The 6,209-nt window shown below is 40.3% G+C and overlaps 1 protein-coding gene across 1 annotated transcript in view; it reads right to left on the minus strand.

The window, feature by feature from the left end:
* mpp3a (MAGUK p55 scaffold protein 3a) overlaps positions 1-5,173 on the minus strand; it is a gene marked incomplete at its 3' end in the record, with an annotated part of 33,847 nt that extends 28,674 nt beyond the window's left edge. Inside the window, 1 exon segment of the mRNA XM_079826998.1 lies at positions 5,066-5,173.
* Between the last annotated feature and the right edge of the window lie 1,036 nt (positions 5,174-6,209).

Below are 6,209 nucleotides of genomic sequence, written 5' to 3' on the forward strand. Positions count from 1 at the left end.
ACACACACACAACCCTCAAAGACCTCTCTGCAACCTTATTGGCTTTGAAGGTCTGTTTAGGACACACAGACTTCAGCAGATAGCAAATCTGTTTGGCCTTCCTAATTCTCACGGATGTGTGCTGAATTTCAGAACATCAAATCCAGTCTGGTTGATAAAAACTTTAAGGATGTATACAATGCATTTAATGTAATTAAGTAAATGGTGCTGTCTGCCTGCTTTGACACAGACAATGAATGGAACCAGAGCAAAATATCTGACCTATAGGGAAGCTTATGTTTCTACCAGCAACCTGCACAGGGTACTTCCATTTGAAAATGATTTAACAGTGGGTTTTTTTTTTTTTTTTTTTTTTGTCATTCTTCGACTAAATCATGGCCATGTTGTACTAATTTGTTCCCTTGTTTTAGTGAAATCAAAACAAGGTGGACAACTAAGTTCAACTTAAAACTTCCCAAAAATAAGGGAACAAATTAATAAATCGTGGGAACGAATTCTTAAATTGTGGCCACAATTTAACTAAAACGAGTGAACAAATTAATTGAACTAAAAATGAGAGAATGGATACTTAATTCATGAATACTTAACACATAAATATAGAATTTTAGTGAAAGTTTAGCAATACACTAGCATGATCTAACACACTCCCTGAACTAAAAGCTACAACAATCTGAATTTAATATCACTGATAGTGTCTGGTGACTGATGGGAAGGATATTACAAATACTCATAATGAATTGTTTGCTTACACAGCTGAAAGCAGGTGCTTGGCAGAATGGTGCCTGCTGTCTAAGGGCAGGTGTGATACTGCTCCTTTAAACTGTTATAATGGTGGAGGGATGTTTCAATCAGGTTATCTAAGAAATGGATAGGTTTTCACAGACAGAGATAAAAGCATGTACATGATAGAGGAGTTTTGATATCCCTCAGGATGAATTTTGATCTAGTGCTGGGAGGGCAAAGTGAGGTCTGAGATAAAGCATCACATTTTGACCAGGACACTTTAAAATTAAAATTAAAATCATCCTCAAAAATCTTTATGGATTATATAGTATGACCTTGTTAATTAAATTAAATATGTAGAACAGTAGTTCTCAGCCTTTTTGACTAAAATACTTCCCCCCCATTGTATAATTGTACTTATCAGCAGTGTTGGGTGTAATACATTACCAAGTAATTAATTACTGTAATTTAATTGTTACTCGTTGGTTATAATAAGTAAGGAGAAGGAAAATGAAAGGGAACAGGCTTTAACGATAAACTCAGAGAGAATAACACAGGATAAACACAACCACACTACTTCAAACGCGGACGAACAGAGGAAAAGGGAAAACTCCGGGTATTTATGTGCAGGGCAAACAAAGGGAACTAATGAGATGATAGATGACATGTGAACATAATGACCAATCAGACAATTTAGGAAAACTAGGTCAAACGGCGGACTCGAAGGCAAGAGGTGCCATGGTGATGACTTGATGGAAGACACCCTAGGCACGACCAACGGAGATGGAGCTACTGAAGATGGAGATGACGAGCCACAGAGCCCACGTGACACAGATGGTACTGAAGACCGTGGTGGAGCCGTGGAGATGAGTGTCCGAAGGTGACGACAGGGAACCAGAGGACTGAGGAGCTGGAGGGACCGAGGATGAAGGCAAGCCAGGGGGAGGGTGGAGTTGAAAGCTGTAAGGGCGATGGTTTCTGGGGGAGCCAAGGGAGGGAGGAGTTAAGGTGGAGCCGATGTGTCGACATGCCGAGGTGGAGCAATGGACTCAGGGGCTGGAGGCGAAGCCAGAGGATCCTCTGGGCTGGGTGGAGCTGGTGGCCTGAAGTGCTGAGGCAGATCCAGACAAGGTGTAGGAGATGCAGAGGGGCTGAAGAATACCAGCGGAGGCGGGGTCGAGGAACTGGCTGTTTGAGGAGATGGGAGAGGGAGGCTGGGCAGGCATTCAGAAGAGACAGGGGACTCTGAAGAAACAGGGGTGCCGGAGATACAGGGGTCACTGGAGATACAGAGTCACTGGGTATTACCTCCCCAAACCAGTCAATTAAATCCTCCAGAAAAATGTCCTTCAGTTCCTCTAGATGGCTTCCAGAAGCCATCAATAACTCACACACAGCGGGAGGGGGGGAGTCCAAACCCTTGAACTCCACTATAACTCCCTCTGTGACACAGTGGGCTGGTGAGTTCTTCCTCAAGGGGGCAAACGGTGAACAGGGAAACGTTGCTCACCATCAACCACTCAACGAACTCTGCAAAAGTCCTCAGGGCCGGGTGGAGCCCAGAGGACTTTCCCAGAAAGTCCGGAAAGATCCCAGAGGACCGACACAGTGCAGACAAATCTTTGTGCTCTCATTTAAGCAGACCAAATAAAAACCGCGCACAGGGAGAGGTCTGGATAGTCTCGCCAAATAGAGGGATCCACTTGTGTGGGCCTCAAGGCTTTTCTGCTCCTGCTCCAAGCATAGAAGTGGTACAACAGGTGAGTCCATGCTGTTTTGGTTCTGGTTTGCCTTCTGTTACAAGTTGGTTGTAATAAGTAAGCGCACAACGAAGAAGAATGAAAGGGAACAGCCTTTAATGATAAATTGGAGAATAACACAGGATAAACACAACCACACTACCTCAAACGAGGACGAACAGAGCAGTGGCGTAGGCAGAATTTTATTTTTGGTCGGGCCTGTGCAAAAGTGAGCGGGCACTTTCACGTGGTGGGGGGTGGGTGGCAGTGTCACTGTCACTGTAAACATAAACCAAAGCTGTAGCTACAACCTATCCACATACAAAACATGAGCAGCGGTTACAACAAACGTTAGACACTTTATTTCCACTTTCTGAATATTTTCTTAATTTTTAATTGAAAATAAACTCCTTTCCGATCTGATATGTGATGGGGAAAAGGCCGATTCGAACCTCTGGTTGAATTGCGTCAAAACTTAGTGTCACGCACCTTACCCCTACACTATTACAACTGACAGATACTGATGGCGTCTTCCCGCTTGGAATTGAAAAGTCTTACCGTTACTTGCGGCCTGATGGATGGGTTATCTCCCACGTTAATGCAAGAATTTTGCATCACTGCTGTTTATCTATCACACAACTGCAAATTATAGGCTAAGTGAATAGGTAAACACACTTCATGAACTCACAGGTGCGAGCCGCGTGACATACATAAGACAGCCTGAAACCTAATTGCTTAACACAGCTGCCAATCAAACTCATCAAGCATTATGCAAAAACCATAAACTGTAAAAAAAAAAACTAATTTGATATATTTTAGTATTTGAGATATTATTATCATTTTGAATTTATTTATTTAAATAAACTGTTATTTAACAAATATTATATTTGTATAATAAACTGGGGGGCCTAGTCATCATAGTGGGCGGGCTGCCCGCTGGCTACGTCCCTGGAACAGAGGAAAAGGGAGAACTCAGGGTTTATGCACAGGGCAAACAAAGGGAACGAATGAGATGATTGATAGACGACAGGTGAACATAATGACTAATCAGACAACTCAGGAAAACTAGGTCAAACGATGGGGCAAACACTTGATATTTTCCCTTAAAAAAGTAACGTAAAGGATTATGCTTAATTTTTCTGTTATTTAGTTACAGTTACTTCTGATGTAATTGCATTAAATACTATATGTTATAGAACAATTCTATATAAAACAATTGTGGACTTAACATCAAACTTTAATGTCTAATGATAATTTTGTAATGTCAACTTCTCCCTTTAAATACTTTGGTCAGCTCAAGAATAATTTATGCAGAATTAAAAGAGCATTTTCATGTCTATCCTTGTATTGTTCATCTGGTTAAGGGTGATAATTGGATTTAGAAAGCATTTCATAATTAGTAATGCAATACTTTTTGGAGAGAGTTTTAAGTACAGTAATCGAATTACACTGTTGAAGATGTAGCTAGTAATGAATTACTTTTTTAGAGTAACTTACCCAACACTGGTTATCAAACTGAGTGTTCTTATTAAGGGTAAAATCAATTTAAATTGACTTAAATTGATTGTGTGCATTTTTAGCATTAAAATTAAGGATTTTATTTTTATAATATACTTTAATATACTTTTTAAGTCATCTTGTGCTCATCCTTGCTCAGAACCACTGATGTAGGCCAATATTATGCCAAACAAGCGAGTCCTTATTCTTACTTTTAAAGTCTTTAGGGCCTCTGAAGATAAAAGTGGTGCATGTTTATGACATATAGGGGGAGATTTCATAGTGTCAAATGAGATTTATGAATAGTAATCTGACCCTAGGGGTGAAATATCAGCCCTCACAACAGAAGATACTTTTGTTAGAGATTAAAAACACAGCAAGACAACATTTTAAATTTTCCCCTGGACCATCTTCAAAAATTTCATTCATCTGAGAGGCTGTACTCATGTTAGACTATGTGTTAGACTCATTATTTTACCAGATCAAATTCATTATTATTTCAACTGCCTGTTGGCATGAACCAAACTCAAATATGTATTGTTCTGGCACAAATAGCGTTTCTTTAACCCTGCACCTACCTCCAACATATACAGATTCCATCCAGACCATTAGAATTCAACTCACAGTGACCTAATTCTGTTTCACTTACATTGTTGCAATAATATGTGCAACCCCATACAGGAACGCATGCACCGTAGACAAAAAAAATGAACAAATAGATGGACTCTTACTATCAGTAATGGAAACAGGTGGGCACGTTTTTTTGTGAAAACATCAGTACTTTCTCTTTCTCTCTGCCTAATGCATCCTTACACACACACACACACACACACTCTCTCTCTCTCTCTCTCTCTCTCTCTCTCTCCATCACAGTCTTTCTCTTCCTCTGAATCTCCCTCTTCCTCCATCTGCAGTGCAGTGCTGATTTGCACATATGCCACTGATGGCCTCTGAGAGAGAAAAAAAGCCTCTCTAGATGAGATAATCACCACACACAAAAAAACATGCATACAATTGCACGCATGATCTCGTGCAGTGCATGCTGGGCCTTGCTTTGTGTTTAGCTCCGGTAAAATGAAGCAAATTAACGTAAAAGAGCAGCCTACCTCTGGCTCCGTCTTCCCCTCTGTTTTCTGTGTCTCTGGATCTGTCGTTCCCAGAAGGTTGCCTTACTGATCCTTTCGCTATGACTCTTCCTCCGGCTGCCGCCCCTGCCGTCTGTCGCTTCTCTTTCTGTCTCTCTCTTCCACACACATACACAAACCCCCTCCCTCCCTATCTCCTCCCCTTCTCTCCTCCGTTCACAGTACTGTATCCCCCAGTTATTCTCTCTCTCTCTCTCTCTCTCTCTCTCTCTCTCTCTCTCTCTCTCTCTCTCTCTCTCTCTCTCTCTCTCTCTCTCTCTCTCTCTCTCTCTCTCTCTCTGCTGTCATTATGTCACCACAGACAGGAGCAGGTGGGCGTTGTAAGACACGCAGGGGTCGTGTTGCCTCCAGTGGGCATCTCTCCCCCCTCTGTCTTTTTTCTCTTTATGTTATTGTGTTCACTTGAGTAGCTCTGAAAGCCTGAGCACTCATTCACTCACAGTCAGATGGAAGAGAACGAGAAAAGAGGCTCTCCTCCCCATCCCCCCTTCTCTATTCCACGGGCATGCAGCATGCTTGTTGCAGTTTCTTTGTTGTACATATAGATGGTTTAGTCCAGTCCAGAGCTTAGAGGTCTGTGTTCTTTTGAGTGGTTTTCATTGCACGTACAGTAGGGTTCAGAATATGAGATCATTTCGGAAATCTTTTTTTTTTTTTTTTTTTGGATGTGAACCTGGATGTGAACAGAAGCTTTTGGAATTCTGATAAGTAATAAATAAGTAAATTTGTTACATCATATTCATATCATATCCATATATACAGATACCCTTTTTTATTTATTTTAAATTGTCTAATTTGTTTTTAACTGACAGTCACTGGTAATATAATTTATGATAAAAAAAAATGCATAATTTAATATTCTAATTCAAGATAACATTTGAAAACTGGTCATTTTAAATGAAAACATCTGTATTAAAAATTTAATGGATTTTATAATTCGTAATGAAAATGTATTACATTAAAAACGGCAAGCATTATTTGTAATGAAAACAGATAATATACAGTACAACAAGTCCATTAAAAAATTGGGCAGATTGTACCGTGTTTATATTTAGGAATATGAATTTTCTGTGTTGAGTTTTCACAGGTGTTTTACCTGTATTTT

This window comes from Gobio gobio, assembly GCF_949357685.1.
Source record: "Gobio gobio genome assembly, chromosome: 1".
Taxonomy (NCBI): Eukaryota; Metazoa; Chordata; class Actinopteri; order Cypriniformes; family Gobionidae; genus Gobio; species Gobio gobio.